The 21,765-nt window shown below is 37.1% G+C and overlaps 1 non-coding gene across 1 annotated transcript; it reads left to right on the plus strand.

Moving 5' to 3' along the window:
- The first annotated feature begins 252 nt into the window (after positions 1-252).
- On the plus strand, positions 253-326 carry TRNAI-UAU (transfer RNA isoleucine (anticodon UAU)). Its single transcript has one exon. It is a non-coding gene; the product is annotated as a tRNA-Ile (tRNA).
- Positions 327-21,765: the final 21,439 nt, after the last annotated feature.

Below are 21,765 nucleotides of genomic sequence, written 5' to 3' on the forward strand. Positions count from 1 at the left end.
GATAAAGTTCTTTGTGATGTGCTACCAATACTTGCGGGAGACATATTGCTAGACCGACCTTCGCAATTTGATAGGAAGGTCATGCATGATGGTTATTTGAATATGTATTCTTTTATAAAAGATGGTAGAAAAACCACTTTTGTACCTTTGTGTTCTGCGATGTATTTGCTTGTCAATTAAAGTTGGAGGAAAAAAAAAAGAGTTCGAGGAATATTATTTTCACTCAAATATTGATTTAAGAAAAACATCCAAGGTTCTGTAGCTCAGTTGGTTAGAGCGTTGGTCTTATGAGCCGAAGGTCGCGGGTTCGAGCCCCGCCAGAACCAATCAAAATAATACCAAATTGATTCTAGGCTTTTTTGATAAAGCCCTAAATCCTCAGTCCTCAGTACCCTAATGCCATGCCAAATTGATAAAGCCCAATGATCCAATGCAACCCTAATGCCGGTCTTATGAGCCGAAGGTCGCGGGTTCGAGCCCCGCCAGAACCAATCAAAATAATACCAAATTGATTCTAGGCTTTTTTGATAAAGCCCTAATCCTCAGTCCTCAGTACCCTAATGCCAAATTGATAAAGCCCTAAAGCCCAATGATCCAATGCAACCCTAATGCCAAATTGATAAAGCCCTAATGCCAAATGATCCAATGCAACCCTAATACGAAATTGATGAAGCCCTAAAGCCCAATGATCCAATGCAACCCTAATACGAAATTGATGAAGCCCTAATTCTCAGCCCAACGATCCAATGCAACCCTAATTCTCGGCCAATCCAATGCAACCCTAATCCTCAGCCATTGATAATGCCCATCCAATGCAACCCTAATACGAAATTGATAAAGCCTTAATTCTCAGCCCAACGATCTAATGCAACCCTAATCCTCAACCATTGATAATGCCCAACGATCCAATGCAACCCTAATCCTCAACCATTGATAATGCCCAACGATCCAATGCAACCCTAATCCTCAGCCATTGATAATGCCCTAATGACCAACGATCCAATGCAACCCTAATACCAAATTGATGAAGACCTAAGCCTTAGCCCAGCCCAACGATCCAATGCAACCCTAATCCTCAGCCATTGATAATGCCCTAATGCCAAACGATCCAATGCAACCCTAATACCAAATTGATAAGCAACCCTGATAATGCAATAATACCAAATTGATAAGCAACCTGCCAAATTGATAAAGACCTAAGCCTTAGCCCAGCCCAACAATCCAATGCAACCCTGATAATGCAACCCTAATACCAAATTGATAAGCAAACATGATAATGCAACCCTAATACCAAATTGATAAGCAACCCTAATAGTGCAACCCTATAATACCAAATTGATAAGCAACCCTGATAATGCAACCCTAATACCAAATTGATAAGCAACCCTGATAATGCAACCCTAATACCAAATTGATAAAGCCCTAATGCCCAACGATACAATGCAACCCTGATGCCAAATTGATAATGCAACCCTAATACCAAATTGATAAAGACCTAAGCCTTAGCCCAGCCCAACGATCCAATGCAACCCTAATCCTCAGCCATTGATAATGCCCTAATCCTCAGCCTAACGATCCAATGCAACCCTAATGCCAAATTGATAATCCAATGCAACCCTAATGCCAAATTGATAATCCAATGCAACCCTAATGCCAAATTGATAATGCAACCTTAATCCTCAGCCCAACGATCCATTGCAACCCTAATCCTCAGCCATTGATAATATTCCCTAATCCTCAGCCCAACGATCCAATGCAACCCTAATGCCAAATTGATAATGCCCTAATCCTCAACCAAACGATCCAATGCAACCCTAATGCCAAATTGATAATGCAACTCTAATCCTCAGCCCAACGATCCAGTGCAACCCTAATACCAAATTGATAAGCAACCCTGATAGTGCAACCCTATAATACCAAATTGATAAGCAACCCTGATAGTGCAACCCTATAATACCAAATTGATAAGCAACCCTGATAATGCAACCCTAATACCAAATTGATAAGCAACCCTGATAATGCAACCCTAATACCAAATTGATAAAGCCCTAATGCCCAACGATCCAATGCAACCCTGATGCCAAATTGATAATGCAACCCTAATACCAAATTGATAAAGACCTAAGCCTTAGCCCAGCCCAACGATCCAATGCAACCCTAATCCTCAGCCATTGATAATGCCCTAATCCTCAGCCCAACGATCCAATGCAACCCTAATGCCAAATTGATAATCCAATGCAACCCTAATGCCAAATTGATAATCCAATGCAACCCTAATGCCAAATTGATAATGCAACCTTAATCCTCAGCCCAACGATCCATTGCAACCCTAATCCTCAGCCATTGATAATATTCCCTAATCCTCAGCCCAACGATCCAATGCAACCCTAATGCCAAATTGATAATGCCCTAATCCTCAACCAAACGATCCAATGCAACCCTAATGCCAAATTGATAATGCAACTCTAATCCTCAGCCCAACGATCCAGTGCAACCCTAATCCTCAGCTATTGATAATGCCCTAATCCTCAACCCAACGATCCAATGCAACCCTAATCCTTAGCCATTGATAATCTCAGCTATTGATAATGCCCTAATCCTTAGCCCAACGATCCAATGCAACCCTAATGCCAAATTTATAATGCAACCCTAATCCTCAGCCCACTTCTTGAAATCCAAGCACTCATGGCAATAGGCTCCGATGCGCAACCCTAATCCTCAGCCCACTTCTTGAACTCCAAGCACTCGTGGCAATAGGCTCCGATGCGCAACCCTAATCCTCAGCCCACTTCTTGAAATCCAAGCACTCGTGGCAATAGGCTCTGATGCGCAATCCTAATCCTAGGCCCAACGATCCAATGCAACCCTAATCCTCAACCCACTTCTTGAAGTAAGAACCCTTGAATCAAATTAGCAACTCATGGCAATAGGCTCTGATGCCATGCCAAATTGATAATGCAACCCTAATCCTCAGTCCAACGATCCAATACAACCCTAATCCTCAACCCAACGATCCAAGCTTCTTGAAGTAAGAACCCTTGAATCAAATTAACAACTCATGGCCATAGGCTCTGATGCCAAATTGATAATGCAGAACCCTTGAATCAAATCTTCTTGAAGTAAGAACTCTCGAATCAAATTAACAACTCCTTTTACAAAATTGAGATCAATCTAGATCAAAGATCTAGAAGCAAGATTTGGAACATTGTTCTAAATTGAGTCCCTCCACAATAGAAACTTGATCAAATGACTCAATACAATCTACACAAGAATTGCATGAAACTTAGAAATTACAGAAATACTCCACAATAGAAACTTGATCAAGACTTGATTAAATGACTCAATGCAATCTACACAAGAATTGCATGAAACTTAGAAATTACAGAAATGATACTCGCATTTCTAAACGTGAAAGTCAAAATTTGATTTTTACATAATAATTTGTGGGTATTTATAGTCTCCCCACAAAATAAAATTTAAATTTTACATAATAATTTATGGGTATTTATAGTCTCCCCCACAAAATAAAATTTAAATTCTTCAAATTCTCAAGTTAGTGATCATAATTTAATGTTGATCCCCTTCAAATCTCCCCAAAAAGACGAAGTCAATTTGACAAATAAATTTCACTCTTTTGCCTATTACAAGAATTATAAAATTAAAAATAATAAATAAAGTTTTCTAACAACTTATGAATCGTGCAATTTATAGCAACTTCATCCGCTACTTTAAGTGTGCAATATTCACTTCTGAAGCCACAAATGGTCATTCCTCAATCGAATCAGCTTGTAACACATGAAATGATGGTTGAACCAAGTCAATCCAATTTTGTAGATGAAGAATGAGTTCTTGTTGAATCTTCTTAGCCTTGGATTGTCTAATAGGTCTAGTTGGAAAATTTGTAACATCGTGATCCTTATCAGTTTTGTTCCTAACTTGGTTGTTTCTATATGATAAAATTTTGTATTAACGTCGTAGCCACCTTTTGTTAGTGATATCTAATTGTGGTGGCTACATGTATGTTATTTTGCGGTTATCGTTATAGTAACATTAGGGTGATGATAACTAATCGGCGGTAATTGCACATTCGTTATTTCACAATTACCGTCAAAATCACTGTCACGACCCAATTTTCGAGGCTTCAAAACTCAATCCGTGACCCAAAAGATAAAATCGAGAACAAACAAAAAGAGAGAGAAAATAAAAGTAAAAAGATAAAAATGAAAATTCAATAAAATTAGAACCGAAGAAAGTGAAGTGTAATTTTCAAATATTTCAAAAGAGGATTTAAATTTACAAAAAGGAAATACAATACAAATATAAAGGAAATTTACAAAAGACTCCAAAAGACTAACATCGGACTGATGCTCCGGAACGACCCTCTCTGTGACCGCACAGCTCTCGAACGCTCCTCTATCTCGACTGGCCAGCGAACACCTGAAAAAAGTAGGAAAACTAGGATGAGTATAAAAATTATACTCAGTAAGCCACCTACTTGTAGGCTCTCAACGCATCCTAAACTTAACAGAATTCTCACTGTCTTCTAATTAGCTCTAGGACGTCTGGTTCTAGTCTTAGTCCCTTTGGGGTTCGCCCCATGGGACTTGCTCTTTGGAGCTTCACTGGTTTTTCATCCTTTCATTTGATACCTAAGGGTTCCTTATGCTAAGCTAATATGGTCGGTATCTCTCTATGAGGCACTACCTCTACATGACTATCTAAGACTACATGGTATCTAGCCTAGGGGTGTGCTGAGTACCTCCTAAGCCCATATAGTCCCCTATGGGGGGCGCGACCCAACCCATTTCCATGCAGCTAATGGGCTGTACAACGTGGGGACACATTTCTCATGCGAAATGGCTAGGAGCAGTAAGAACTGATCAAGAACTCCTGGTTCTCCCATGAAGCTATAGATACCATTCACACACTACCAAGATGAACACTCCTAAGGTATCTCGTCGCCGTGGTAATCCGCTAAGTTCCTAGGAGAAGGTTAGGTCTAGCTAGAGGAATTTGTCACTCCTAACCGGAAATCCCTAGGCTTATCATAGTAATGGGCCATAGAAAATAACAAAGTGTGCATGCAACCGTCATCTCAAGTCATAATATATAATTCATGCAAATTAGGTACGCAGGCTCAATAGGGGGAGGACCTCCATCAAGCACTTGGAACGCGAAGTTCGTGCTCAATGGGGCGAAGTCATCCATCAAGCACCCGGAACGTGGAGAACACAATTCCAACATGAATTAAACACATGCATACGTACAGCAAAAATTTAAAGTATGATTGCACGCTCAGATAATTCACCAAATAATTCACATAATATTACACATCATCAGCTTATAAAATTCAGACATAGGAGGCTACCACCTAACGCAAATAACTAGCATGCATGCAGTCCAAGCGAATTCTACAAGTATTTCTTCCTAAACACCGGGTGGTGACTTACCTAGTTGACACGTGCCCTTTCGCTAGTGTTTCTATGCCCGTGAGGTGTCAAAAAATACTGACTTTCTTCAATTAGGTCCCTATTCACATAAAAACAGTATTAGAACTGGAATCGGGACAACAAAAAGGCAAACAGAGGGTGAATGGGCCAAAAACGAGCGTCTCACGCGCCCTCACGCGCTGGCTATGCACCGACCACGCGCGGTTGCTTCTGCGCAATCGTAGGTCGGACGGTCCGGTTCAGCTCGGGATTGTGGTTCGGCTCATGGTTTGCAGGCGATGCGTGTTTTCATTTCACTAGAGCTACGTTGCACCAGCCAACAATCGACGCGTGTCCAGCGCCTGCCGAGCCTCACTTGGCCAGTCGCTGGCCAACATGTGTCTGCCGATTTTTTTTTCCTTCTCGTTCTTCTCTCTCTCTCCTGCAATCCGTAATGTAGAGCCATTTTTTAATTTTCATATCTTTTGATTCAGAGTTCGGATGGATAGGGTTTCTTCAGTAAGGTTCTAGATCATGTTGCGGGCTACGTCCTGGTATTTTTTTTTTTTCCGTAATTTTTGCCTAACTATCAGACGAGTTAACCTAACTATCAGACGAGTTAAGAGCGTCGGAAGTTCGCTTACCGTTCTCGAACAATTCTTGAACCTCCGCCTTCGAATCAAGATTTCGACCACACTTCTTCACATATCGTGTGTAGAGTTTGTTCCTAGGTGAATATATCAACATTTTAGGACTTGATTCACAAAGGAAAAGCTCAGATCTGAAAAATGTCATTCAGAGCCTTACCTTGCGAAACGTCCTTAGATCTTGACGGAGCGTCGACCTTGCTAGCCTATCAATCCTCGTACAGGTATCGTCTAAATGTGGATTCTGGAGGTGGTCCGACGAAACTTCGTGGCAACTTTTTCTGACTGCATTTTTGCCTTTCTGTTGACTTAGCCACCCCTGTAACCTTTGCGGTGATGATAACAAATGGGTGGTGATTACATTATTACCTATTTCCAATTAACATCATAGGCACCTTCCTATGGTGATAAGAAGCATATTTGATGACATGGGCACTATAGTGTGATAAAAATAATTTTACGGAAAGGTTACAAATGGTATATATGAGTAGCTATCAAATCATTTAATATTCGTTGCTATAATATTTTGAAAGGAGTACTGATGGTGTTAATATAACACATGCGGAAGCAATTTGGATCTTAGGCACTTTTAGAACATCAATTATAGTAAATAACTAGCATGTTCATAAGTATTAAAACTTAGTTTGAATACTAACCTTTTGTAGTTCAAACTCCTTTTTTCTCTCGAACCCGTTTCGAACCACCACTAGTGTCTTCTCCACTATCCTCCGCCCTTAGAACAAGATTGTGAAATCTGGTGAGTGACTAAACTTGGGAGGGATTTTGTATATATGAAGAGAGTGTTTGTGAGAGGTTTTTCTCAAGGTTTTTCACCAAGAAGAAGACCTTCCATGTACCATGATCACTCTATTTAAAGAGTCATGTTTGCATGTTCATGCAAATTTGAGATCACCAAATTTTGACACTCAAAATTCCACTCAAATGTTTGGGATTATGTGGCAAGCATGCATGTTTGAGTTAACCAAATTTTGACACTCAAAATTCCACTCAAACTTGTGGGGTTTATTTGGCAAGCATGCAAGTTTGGTTAAACCAAATTTTGACACCTCAAAATTCCACTTATAGTTGGCATATTGCACATATCTCGTACTAGGCCTTAAGATATCTCATGCCCATCTCTATGGGTTGGACATCATGTACTCTGCGACATCACCTCTCTATCTTCCTAAGACTATTGTAATATCATGTGACACATTTTCGCCTTCATCACCTTATCAAAACACTATAACTGAATCATCATCGACATATAGGGTAAGTGTTCAGTATTTAACACCCCAAAATGTCATCATAACTACCACGTGACCCAAGACAATCATGAAATTCATATAGGATAGTTAGTGAAAGAGGGAGTGGTTGAATGGTAGATAAGAAGATTGAATTATGAAGAGCAAGAATGCTCTATATATACAGATTATACGAAAAGATATATAGAAAATCTACCTAAAAATCTGCAGAAAATCTGGTAACAAACCTGTAAACAAATCAAAACAAAATCAAATCAAAACTAAATCAAATCAAAAACTAAATCTAACTCCTAACAGAAATTTAATTAGATACTAACTGACAGCAATCTAAACAAATACATGATCTTTAACACTCTTTCTTGTTTAGATGCTGTGAACTCCAAGCTTTTTTCTGAACACCCATCTTGCTCTGCTCCAATTATCTTTCTGTTTAGAGGTCGATCAACCAACTCCCAGATTTTGTTTTTCTCGATCACTGAAAGCTCCTCCTCTGATAGGTGCATCATCATCCAAAGCATCTTGTCGTTCATCTTCAGACTCTTCTAACACGCTACCAAAGATTAAATTGTTTGGTGCATTAGAAATCTGATTCACCTTCATCAGTTCTTCCCAATTCCATTGCTCATTTCCAGCAAAATGAACATCTCGGCTCACAATAACACAACTAATGTGTTGAAAAACTCTGTAAGCTTTTGATATAATTCTATACCCAACAAAAATGCCAGCTTCTGTCTTTTTGTCAAGCTTATCACACTTGAGGTGTGGAATGTAAGTGAAGCAAAGACACCCAAATACTTTAAGGAACTTTGAAGAAGGTTTATAACCATACCAAACTTCAAATGGTGTCAGATCCTTCACAACTTTTGTTGAAATTTGATTTTGCAAGCACACAACAGTGTTTGCTGCTTTTCCCCAAAAACGTTTTGGAAGATCCTTCTCATGAAGCATGCATCTCGTCATCTTCATTATGAATCTATTCCTCCTTTCACTGACGTCATTCTGTTGAGGAGTGTATGGTGCTATCAATTGATGTTCAATTCCAGCCTCTTCACAAAACCTGTTAAAAGTTTCTGAAGTGTACTCTTCGCCATAATCTGATCTTATGTACTTTGTGTTTGTAGTTTTACTTTTATATGTCTGAATCAAGCATGCACTTTCATTCTCAACTCTGGCTTTGAATTTCCGAAATACACCCGTAACTTCTGACTTTTGTTTCGGCAAGAAGATCCAACACATTCTTGTTAGATCATCAATAAAAACAATGTATATAAATATTACCATTTAATGATTGTAACGCCCTGTTAGGCTATATATAATAATAATAATAAGAAGAATAATAATAATAATAGTAAAAAATAATAATAAAAAAATAAGAAAAAAATTAACGGTCCACCTCTCCTTTATTCTTCCACCCTACCCTAAAATACCTCCTCTTCCGTCATCAATAATTCTACAAACAAAACAGAAAAATAAAAAAAATATTTTCTGGGGAGAAGAAAGGAAGATAGATTTTGAGGGAGAAAAAAAAAAATAAAAAAAATATTTTCTGGGGAGAAGAAAGGAAGATAGATTTTGAGGGAGAAAAAAAAAATAATAATGGAGAGATGGTTAGGCAGATAATTGAAGACAGATGTCATTTGAGAAAGTTCAGATTTACCTTTTCCTTGTATGGAAGGATATTAATATGATACAATTATTTAGATCTGAGTTAGAAATGATGGTATCTTATTGGTCAATTAAAATTTGGTAGGAGAAAAGAAGTACAAAAAAGAGGGGAAGATACAAAAGAGAGGGGAAGACTGGTAAAACAGATCAAACAATGGAAAGAAGGGAAGAGGAAAAAAAAAAAAAAAAAGAGATAAAAGAGATTTCCAAATTAAAAAAAAAAAAAAAAAAAAAAGACTGGTAAAACAGATGAAACAATCAAAAGAAAGGGAAGAGGAAAAAAAATAAAAGAGAAATAAAGATTTAGAAATAACCAAATGAATAGAAATGGTTGTAAACAACCGAGCGAACATAAAATCTGGTAAGTAGACTCTTAAACAGAGTTAAATGAATTAGATATGAGAATAGAATTAGAAAAGAATTTAGAATTAAAAGGAAAAAAATGGAAGAGATCCAAATTAAAATAAAAAAAAAATAAATGAAGGGTGAGAGAGTTAAAGGAATTAGATATGAGAATAAAATCAGAAAAGAATTAGAATTAAAAGGAAAAAATGGAAGAGACCCCAATTAAAAAAAAAAATGAAGTGTGAGAGAGAAAGATTTAGAAATGATAAAAATGGTGAACAACAGAGCGAACAATCGATAAAAATGGTGGTAAACAACAGAGCGAACATAAAATCAGGTGATTAGACGGTTGAAGAGAGTCAAACGAATTAGATATGAGAATAGAATTAGAAAAGAATTAGAATTAAAAGGAAAAAATGGGAGAGAGGAAGATTTTAAGAAAGTAAAGATAATTCATTGATGCATTAATATAGGGGGAGAATATGGATTTGAGTGAATTTCAGCATTAATATAGGGAGAATATGGATTTGAGTGAATTTCAAATTTATGATCATATATTAGAATGCCTATGATGATGGATCGATATTATTATTTGGACATGTGCATTATTTTAAGTTTTATAGATTTCATAGTATTTTTCTTGAAATAGTTTGTCATATCAAAAAGGGAAAATTGTTGGCTTTTTAGCCGTTAATCTCAAATTAATTAATTGATGTTTTGATGATAACAAACCTACCTTCAATTATTAACAATTCTCCGGATTTTGTCCACAGTATAAGGTTGGGAATAACGATTTCAACGTCTTTTTTGGTTCACTCAAACTAGGACTAAAACGAGGAAGTTTCAGTCAAAACAAGATACTCGACGTGATGATGTGACGGCAAAATTGAGACCGGCAACAAAATTGACATCATGGACCAATCAAATTCAAAACAAGATATCCGACGTGGTGATGTGGTGACAAAATTGACATCATGCACCCGCAACAAAATTGACATCATGGACCAAGTATGACCTTTATAATTTTGGCAGAGTAACATTGGGCGGAGTTTTCAACTACTTATAAATTGAAATAAAATTATTTGAATTATAAAATTATTTCAATTATATTTATAAAAGTTTAGTTAAATGCTAAAAAAGTATTTGAATTATAAAATAATTTTAAATATATTTATAAAAGTTTTCAATTGTTTTTAAATTGAAAAAAAAATTATTTGAATTATAAAATTATTTGAATTATTTTAATGAAAAATGATGTGGGTAATATTTAAAAGTAATTGAAAGTTTTATAAATGTAATTAAAATAATTATAAATGTAATTGAAATAATTTTATAATTCAAATAATTTTCTTTTAATAACCCGATAAATGTAATTGAAAATTTTATAATTGAAATATATTTTTTTTTAATGAAAAGTAATTGAAAACTTTAATAATTGTAATGGAAATAATTTTATAATTCAAATAATTTTATTTCAATTTAGGAGTAATTGAAAACTCCACCGTTTGTTTTATACTAAAGTTATAAAAGTCATACTTGGATTGATCTATGATGTCAATTTTGTCACCACATCACCACGTTGGATATCTTGTTTTGAATTCGATTGGTCCATGATGTCAATTTTGTCGTCGGTCTCAATTTTGCTGTCACATCATGACGTCAGGTATCTTGTTTTGACTGAAACTTCTTAGTTTTAGCTCTAATTTGAGTGAACCAAAAAATACGTTGAAATCGTTATTCCCAACCTTATATTGTGGACAAAATATTGTTAATAATGGAAGGCATAATTAATTAATTAATTTAAGATTAAGAAAAAAAAAAAAAAAAAAAAACTAACAATCTCCCCTTATGATGACAAACAATCAAGAAAATACTATGAAATCCAAAACCATAAAACTTAAAATAATGCACATGTCTAAATAATAATATCCATGCATCATAGACATTCTAATATATCATCATAAATTTGAAATCCACTCAAATTCATATTCTCCCCTACATTAATGCTTCAATGAATTATGAAACATCACAACAACTAAGTGATTCATTAATAAAATAACAAATTTAATGCATATTTTTCCTAATTTTCTCCCTTTGTAATTATGAAAAAGAACAATAAAAAATAAAAGAATGACATGCTCCCCTAGGAACATAACAAGATTATAAAATTTAAGATATATCGCACTCAATAATACCAAACTCAAATTCAAGATATATCACACCGAATAATACCAAGTGATCATCAAGCCTATTTTTGCAAACTCAAATTCAAGATATATCATCAAGCCTATTTTTGCAAAAAATTCTTCATTTAACAGCTTGGTAAAAATATCTACTAATTGATTATTAGAGTTTACAAAATCAAAAATAATATGTCCATTTTGCACATGCTCCTAATAAAATGATGTCTAATGTCAATATGTTTAGTTCTAAAACGATGAACAGGATTTTTGGTTAAATTAATAGCACTACTATTGTCACAAAATATAGGCACACTAGAAAATTTTAATCTAAAATCACAAAGAGTTTGTTTCATCAATTTGAGCACAACAACTAGCAACCACAATATATTCGCTTCGGTAGTAACCGAATTTTGCTTTTTACTAAATCAAGAAATTAATGAACTACCAAGAAATTGACAAGTTCCACTAGTACTTTTACGATCAAGTAAACTTCCCGCAAAATCTGTATTAGAATATCCTACCAATTTAAACTCAACATTTCTAGGATACCACAATCCTAAATTAATAGTTCCAAACAAATATTTAAATATTCTTTTAACGGTACGTAAATGAAATTCTTAGGACAAGATTGAAACCTAGCACAAAGACATACACTAAACATAATATCAGGACTAACAGTCAAGTAAAGTAAAGATCCAATCATACCTCGATAAGATTTTATATCTACACATTTACCTTTTTCATCCTTGTCAAAGTTGGTAAATGTGCTCATTTGCAATCTTACCTTCATTGAACTTGAACCTTTTGAGTAAATCTTTGGTGTATTTCTCTTGATTTAGGAAGATACCATATTTCAGTTGTTTGATTTGAAGTCCAAGAAAGAAAGTGGGCTCTCCCATCGTACTCATCTCAAACTCATTATGCATACATTTAGAAAATTCTTCAAATAGGAAGGATGAGTAGAACCAAATATAATATCATCCACATATATTTACATTAATAACATATATTTTTTCTTTAATTTTAATAAAGAGAGTAGTATCGAGCTTACCCATTTTGAAATCATTCTCAATAAGAAAATTACTAAGTCTATCGTACCAAGCTCTCGAAGCTTGTTTTAAGCCATAAGGAGCCTCTTACAACTTATAGGCATGATGTGGGAAATTAAAATTTTCAAATCCAGGAGGTTGTTTTACATAAACTTCCTCCAGAATATAACCATTTAAGAATGCACTTTTCACATCCATATGATATATATAAAATTTTTGTAAGAAACAAATGCAAGTAAGGAGGTCTACAAGTTGATTGTCCTTCACAAAAACCGTTTTTAACAAGTTGATTTGCCATAAGCTCTAAAAATAAAGTTTATAAAAAAAACAATAGGAGCAACCTGATACCAATTGTTGGATCGATATGGCAACCCTAGAGATATGAATAGGGTTTCAACAATATAATGATTAAATTTTTGTAATAACAATAAAACTTAATAGCATGCCATAAAACTTAATAATAATTGAGAATTTAAATAGAAAAAGGTTAGAAAATATAACACCGTAGTTTTATAGTCGACCTACTCCACTCCCCAAGCGCCTCTTGGGAATTTGAATAAACATTTCTTGACTCTTTCCTTCGATCAGAGCCCAACCGCTACACTGCTCTTTTTACGAGTTCAAGAGAAAACTCAATCCTTTCCACGACTCAAGTTCAAACCAGTACACAGCTCTTTTTACGAGTTCAGGAGGAAACTCGATCATTTCCATGGCTCAGGATCAAACCAGTACAATTGTCTGAAATTTTATAGAAACACACCACAACTCTCCAAAGCAGTAGATTTACAATTTTCTCACAATACAATAGACATCTCTTAAGAATAAGATAAACAACAAATAAAATTGGAAGCTTTGAGAGAGCAACAATGGAGGCAAAAAGATTTAGATCGACCAAACTATGTATTTGTGTTCTATGTTCTGTGTTCTGAAAAATATGAAGAGGTGATGGGTTAAAATAGTGATCAACTTGTAAAAATAAAAATTGATACGGACCACTCAAACGTGGACCAAGTAAAATAATATTTATTTATTTAAATTTATGGTGAAAAACTATAGACCACATATTTTATTTATTTAATTATATATATATATATATATATATATATATATATATATATATATATATATATATATTATTTTAAATAAATATTAAAAATATTTTAAATTCATTTTTATTATATAATAGAAAAATGTTAATGAAAATAACGTGAGTAATATTTAAAATTTAAAAGTAAAACTCCTGAAAATAATTATAAATGTAATTGAAATAATTTTATAATTCAAATAATTTTCTTTTTAAGTTATTGACAATTATTATAAATGTAATTAGAACTAATTTTATAATTCATATAGTCAGGAAAAACTTTTATAAATGTAATCGAAAACTCTACCATTTGTTACTCTACCAAAGTTATAAATGTAATATTTCGATTGGTCCATAATGTTAATTTTGTCGATGGTCTATGATATCAATTTTGTCACCACATCACCACGTCGGGTATCTTGTTTTGAATTCGATTGGTCCATGATGTCAATTTTATCGCCGGTCCATGATGTCAATTTTATCGCCGGTCCATGATGTCAATTTTGTCGCCACATCATCACGTCGGATATCTTGTTTTGACTGAAACTTCTTCATTTTAGCTCTAATTTGAGTGAACCAAAAAAGACTTTGAAATAGTTATTCCCAACCTTATATTGTGGACAAACAAAATACTGAAAATTGTTAATAATTGGAGGTAGGTTTGTTATCAACAAAACATTAATTAATTAATTAATTAATTAAAATTAATTAATTTGAGATTAAGGGCGGGCCAACCAGGTAAAAGTTACAAATGATATATATGAGTAGTTATCCACTAACGTCAATTTTTTTAATCATCTTTTCATTTATTTTAAAATTATCGACTTTATTTGATACCTTATTATAAAACTCAAGTCCAGATGAGAATTAATTTTCTAAATTTTTTTCTTAAAATTTCAATTTGAAAGTTTATTGAGATCCTTTAGACCCTAAATCTTTAGAGGTTGAAAGACGTGGTAGACGAAAATAATGCTTAGAAAATTGCAAGAAACTCAAGAAAAATATAAAAAAATGATGTAAAACCTTAAAAATATGTCATTCAAAAAATAAGGTTAGCCAAGATTTAAACTCCTTATTGGATTCAAAGTCCATAACCATAAATACTTTCATTTTGAGGAAAATTTTCTATTTTAGTTAAATGGCTAGACTATGGGGGCATTCCAAGATTTTTATTGTTAAAATGGAATGTTAAACTTTTAAAATAGGGAGGTAAATACTCGAGGTTTTCTAGCATTAGTATTGACACCTTTAACATTTTTCATTGAGCCAGCCATATAGCTATTTATTAAATATAAGGAATTGATTAAGGTAGGCTTGAAGGTGGCATTGATTAAAGGCATACTAAGGTTTGGATGAAATGACAAGTTAAGTCTACGCTTCAACGAGACTTTTGATATTCTAGATCAATCAGACCGGTGACATACAAATGAAAGGTTAAGTCCATGTAATGAAAGCCCTGTGTAACCAAGCAATAACCTCCATTAACATACTATGAAAACAAAAAGACAAAAAAACTGAAGAAGCCACGTGAGGACAAAACGATGAGAGGATGAAAGTTATTTTTAGGAGCATGACACCAGGGGTTCCGCTAACCTCCCGACGTCGCTACAGATTAGCTTGACTAGAGAGGGTCCAGGGGGTGTGCGAGCCCTCAGAGATTCACACTTGCATGTCTGGGTAATGTATAGGGAAGTACTACACATCTATAGTAGTCCGAGACTGTAGGTTACCTGTAGAGAATAGAGATAGGTCCCAAGAGCATGATTGCATATGTTTGCATTTGCATGGCCCCCTATAATGGTAGGACCTGAGTTGGTTCGAGTCACCAATGAGGCTGTCCAGAAAATCCAAGCGAAGATGCATACCGCTCAAAGTAGATAAAAAAATCTACACGGTTGTAAGGCATAGGATCTTGGAGTTTGAGATATGGGACTAGTATTCCTAAAGGTGGAATCCATGTAAGGTGTCTTGAGGTTCGGACGTAAGGGCAAGTTAAGTTCCAGGTTCATCGGGCCTTTCGAGATTCTCGAGTGGATTGATCCCTTAGCTTAAAAGTTTGTCCTACCTCCCTCTCTCTCAGGAGTGCACGATGTAGTTCAATGTCGATACTGAGGAAATACATGACGGACCCTATCCACATAATAAACTACGAGCCCCTCCAACTCAAAGAAGATTTGAATTATGAGGAAAAACTAATAAGAATTTTAACCTGAGATAGGGACACTGCGTTCGTTAAGGTTTAATGGCGAACCACCACACTGAGGAGGCCACGTGGGAACGTGAGGACAAAATAAGAGAAAAATATCCCGAGTTACAAGAGTTTGAGACTTTTGAGGACGAAAGTTCTTTTTAGTTGTCGGAAAATCCGTGAGTTTTCCGCCGACTGCTAGGAATAACGCAGGGTCGCAGAAACACGCGCCACGTTCCCCAAGGAACACCGAGTCTTCAGCCAATGAACTCCTCTTAGCCAACGCCTCAGAGTACCTGCAATGAAGGAAATCAGTAAGGAATCTGAGAGAAAGAAAACCTTGAGTTTTCCAGTGAGAATCCGAAACGAAACCTACCACCTCGAAACCTCAGCCTCGACGCCTAAACTGACCTACCAACACTGTGAAAATGTCCACCGGCCTAAATACAATCACCTTGAACAAATAGACGCCGTGTAGTCGCCGTTTTCACTGTTAGATGTTAAGAATGAGAAATAGAAATAGAAATAGAATTGGGAAGGTGTATAATCTCATTGATATTGATATCCTTTAAATAGGATACAAGAGGTACAAATGAGGAAAATATAAAATAATTAAATACTGAGAATAAAATAAAATATACTCTAAATGAAATCTTAAAGGAAAGAATATTAAGATATAATATCTAAGATATATTACATAAATAATATATCTCAGCACTCCCCCTCGAGTTGGAGAGTGTATGTCAGTCACATCCAACTTGTCTTTAACTTGTCTTTACGGTAGGTCAATAACACCCAAGTTGTCTTTCACTTTTGTCTTTCCAGTAATGAAAATATCAGTAAAAAAATAGACCGCATTTGATTGGTTTGTATTTTTAGACTTTCAAGAAATTATTGAATTTACAAGAGGCAAAACTGTCACGACCCGATTTTCGAGGCTTCGAAAAGTGAGTCGTGACTAAAAAGATGAAATCGAAAACAAACATAAAGGAATAAATAGTAAAGTAAAAGGTAAAAATGTCATTTAATTAAAACAAAATAGAGAAAAGTTTTGTTTCAAATGAATAAAAAAAGAAATTACGAATACAAAATTAAAACCAAATATTTCCAACGAGAAATACGATTAGTAAGAAAAAAATACAAAAGACTCTAAAGACCGACAAGGGACTGACGCTCCGGAACGACCCCCTCTGTGACCGCACAGCTCTCCAACACTCCTCTACCTCGACCGGCACCTGACAAAAAGGAAGGTAGAAAGGAATGAGTATAAAAATTATACTTAGTAAGCCACCTACATGTAGGCTCTCTTCGCATATTAATTTACAGATTCCCACAGTTTCCTAACTCGGTTCTAGGACATCTGGTTCTAGTCTTAGTCCCTTGGGGCTTGCCCCTTGGGTTTCACCGGTTCATCGTCCTTTCATTAAAGGCCTAGAGGTTCTTTATGCCAAGCTATTATGGTCAGTATCTCTCTATGAGGTGCTACCTCTACATGGCTATCTGGGACTACATGGTACCTAGCCTAGGAGTGTGCTGAGTACCCCTACGCCCATTTAGTCCCCCTATGGGGGGCGCGACCCAACCCGTTCCCATGCGAAATAGCTAAGAGCAGTAAGGACTGATCAGGGACCCCTTGGTCCTCCCACGAAGCTATAGATACCGTTCACACGCTAGCAATCTATGAACACTCCGGAGTACCTTCTTGTCGTGGTAAACCGCTAAAGTTCTAGGGAAAAATTAAGTCTGACTAGAGTGGCATATCGCTCCTAACAGAAATTCCCTAATCTTATCATAGAAATGGGCCCTAACAATTAACAGAGTGTGCATGCAATCTTCTTCTAACATCATAGTATGTAATTCATACAAACTAGGCATACGGCTCAACGGGGCGATGACCTCCATCAAGCACCCAGAGCACGAAGTTCGCGCTCAATGGGGCGAATTCGTCCATCAAGCACCCAAAACCCGGCATACACAATTCTAACCTAAATTAACGCATACATACATACAGCGGAAGCTTAAAGCATACAGCAACACTCATGTAATTTACCCAATATAAACACAACAGTTAATCTGACTAATAGTTTACATGGAGAGCTAATCTGAAGCAGGACTACTAGCATGCATGCAATCCGAGCGAATCCTACAAGTATTTCTTCCTAAATACCGGGTGGTGACTTACCTGGTTGACGCGTGCCCTTTTTGCTAGCGTTTCTTTGTTCGTGAGGTGTCCACAAATATTGATTTCTTTAAATTAGGTCCCTATTCACGTAAAAACAGTATTAGAACTGGAATCGGGACCAAAATCAGGCAAACAAAAACAACCGGGCCAAATTGGCCGTCCACGCGCGCTCGCTTCCGCGTAGTCGCGGTCGGCCGGCCCGGCTCGCGTCGCGGTTTGGCCCGGTTTGCAGACGACACGTGTCAACGCCTCGCTGGAGTTGCGTTGCTCCAGCCGATGGTCGACGCGTGTCCGACGCCTGTCGCCGCCCTCCGCCGCTCGCCGGCCGTTTTTTTTTTTTTTTTCTTTCTTCTTTCTTCTCTGTCCTCTGAAAACCGAAACCCAGTCTGTTTTTTCCGATTTTCATAACTTTCAATCCGTAGATCGGATCGATATGATTCCTTCGGCAAAGTTCTAGATCGTGTTACAGGCTACGTCCTAGTATTTTTTTCTGTAATTTTTTCTTGACTATCGGATGATTTAAGAACGTCGGAAGTTCACTCACCGTTCTCGGACGACTCTCGGATCTCCGCCTTTGGGTTGAGGTCTCGGCCAAACTTCTTCACAGACCGTGCGTGAGTTGTTCCTAGGTGAAGATTTCAGCATTTTAGGATCGATTCACGTAGGGGAAAACTCAGTTCTGAGCAATGTCGTTCAGAAATGTTACCTCGTGAAATGTTCTTAGGTTTTGACGGAGCGTCGGCCTTGCTAGCCTCTCAATCCTTGTACGAGTCTCGTCTGGAGATGGATTCTGGCGGTGGTCCGTTAATCTTCGTGACTGACTCCTCTCTGATTTCTCTCTAACTTCTTCTTTCTTTTGCAGGGAATCTGACGGGGTTCTCCTTGGACCCCTATTAGGGCTGGAGGGGCAAAATGACCTTTTTGCCCCTCAGTTGACTTAGCCCCCCGCCTTCTATTTTTTTTTTTTTTGGCGTTACAAATTCTCCCCTCCTTAGGAACTTTCGTCCCTGAAAGTAGCTATCTCTTGGAAGAGTTCGGGATAATCTTTCCTCACGTCCTCTTCTCGTTCCTAGGTTGCCTCTTCCTCACGGCGGTTATCCCATGAGACCTTTACCAAGGGAATATCTTTGTTACGCAACTGCGTAGTGTCTCGAGCCAAAATTCTGCTAGGCTTCCCCTCGTAAGACAGATCTTCTTGAAGAGGAAGCCTCCCATGCTCGATTACATGAGTAGGGTCGGGAGTATACTTTCGCAGCATGGATACGTGGAACACATTGTGCACGGTGGCAAGGTTCGGTGGTAGGGCAATTCTATAAGCCACAGCCCCAACTCTGTCTAGAATCTCGAAGGGGCCTATGTACCTTGGGCTCAATTTCCCTTTCTTTCCGAACCTCAACACCACCCTAATAGGGGCCACCTTCAGGAACACGTGGTCACCCACCTCAAATTCGAGGTCCCTTCTACGCACATCTGCATAGCTTTTCTGTCGACTCTGTGCGGTGAGTATCCTCTGCTTGATTTTCTGCACTGCTGCGTTGGTGACCTGGACCAACTCTGGTCCCAGTAGTTGCTGCATGCCTACCTCTTCCCAAAACACTGGTGTTCGACACCTAGCCCATAGAGTGCCTCAAAGGGGGCCATCTGAATGGTCGCTTGATAACTATTGTTGTAGGCAAACTCCATTAAAGGCAGATGTTCGTCCCCGAAAGTTGGCGTCTCTTGGAAGAGTTTGGGATAGGCCCCTCTCCCGTCTTCTTTACGTTCTCGAGTTGCCTCTTCATTAAGGTGGTTACTCCCACGAGACTTTTACTAAGGTGGTCGCTCTTTCATACCAACACTTCGCGTCTTGGTCTAACCCGATAGGGTCTGGTACCCGTATAGGCGTACCATCTCTTTGACATAAACCATTTTTTTTTTTTTTTTTTTTTTTTTGGTGTTACAAAAACAAAATTGGTTTGCATTTTTAGACTTTCAAGAATTATTGAATTTACAGGAAAGATGCAAAACCAAAAAATAGACCGCCTTTGATTGGTTTGCATTTTTAGACTTTTAAGAAATTATTGAATTTTCAAGAAAGATGCAAAACTTAGAAATAGACCGCAATCATTGACTCGAGGATTGGTAACTTGTCCCATTTAATTTGATTTGGAACAAGTGAATATCCTCCATGATCACTTCTTGGTCCATGCATAAATGCTTTAGAAATAGACCGCAATGATTGACTCGAGGATTAGTAACTTGTCCCATTTAATTTGATTTGGAACAAGCAAATATCCTCCTTGATCACTTCTTGGTCCATGCATAAATGATTTACTGGATAATAACACCAATATCGGTGCTCTTGATCACTTGAGAGGCTGTGAAAGAAAATACGAACATCTTGAATATGTCACCTTTGAGCATGGTGAGAAATTTGAAGATGCTTATAACGTATTCTTGATATTGGATGATCGGCGTAAAGGCTTCACTGATTCAGTTAGGGTTTGGAGGTTTAATACTCCCCTTGGACTCTGAGTCTAAGGGGGTATTAGGAATACTAAGATCGGTGCTCTGATATTAGAAATACCAAGATCGATGCTCTGATACCATGTTAAAAATGAGAAATAGAAATAGAAATAGAAATAGAATTGGGAAGGTGTATAAACTCACAAATGAGGAAAATATAAAATAATTAAATACTGAGAATAAAATAAAATAAACTCTAAATAAAATCATAAAGGAATAAAGGAAAGAATATTAAGATATAATATCTAAGATATATTCCATAAATAATATATCTCAACATTAGAGAAGGAATTCAGAATCAATTTTTGGAGAATTTTCGATCCACCTCCACCGATGTCCATTTGCTACGAAACTTCGTGGGAGAGGAGAGGAGAGTCTACAGAGAGATAAAGATAGAAAAAGAGGGAGAAACGATGTGAGAAAATGTCATGGAAAGGAGAGAGAAAACGTGTCGGAGAATCGCAGCAATCTGGGTGAAGGAGACGACTCCATCGGATCTGGGTCGGGCCCGATCCATAACTCGCAACCCAAACTACGTCAGTGTAGCCCACCTGTAGCGGCCCAAGAACCCTCGACCCAAAATCCAAGTCTGCGATCCGCGCCTACTCTACAACGCACAACAGAGAGCCGCAAACCGAGAAACCAAAACCGAGTCCATCCTACAAATGAGGCCTATGGCGCAGCCTACTAACCCACAGCCAAACTCGCTTGCGGCTCAGCCCACGAATAGAAGCCTAGTGGCCTACATGCAGCTGACAACTAGCGAGCAAACCCAAACCTGCCTTCGACACTCGCCCTGACCTGGAGCGCCCTTCTACCCGCCACGTGGCACCCACCAGTGCGAGCAGCCCTTCGTCTCATCTCGGCTTGGTAGCGCGACGGTAGTTCGGACGGCTTCCAGCGGCAACTCCCAGCGTATTCGGCTTAGCTTTCAATTTTTGACCCGGTTACCACCGTTTCAATCCTCCTGAACCTATTTTCAGCCTCAATTAAGATAATTGATGGCATTTTAGAGTCGTATTTCACATTGTTAGTTGAATTATTAATTAAAATGTGAAATACTAACGAAAGGTGACAAACACTGCGATAGGAAGCAAACCCCAACAACCTTTGGAGAATCTCTCAAGGAACAGAGCTTACGTTTAGCTAATTAGGGAATACTTCGGCTAAGGACAACAAAGTAAGTGATCTTACTATAGGATAGGCTAGAAATTGTATGAGTT

This window comes from Cucurbita pepo, chromosome 18 (genome assembly GCF_057944985.1).
Source record: "Cucurbita pepo subsp. pepo isolate OVF chromosome 18, ASM5794498v1, whole genome shotgun sequence".
Taxonomy (NCBI): Eukaryota; Viridiplantae; Streptophyta; class Magnoliopsida; order Cucurbitales; family Cucurbitaceae; genus Cucurbita; species Cucurbita pepo.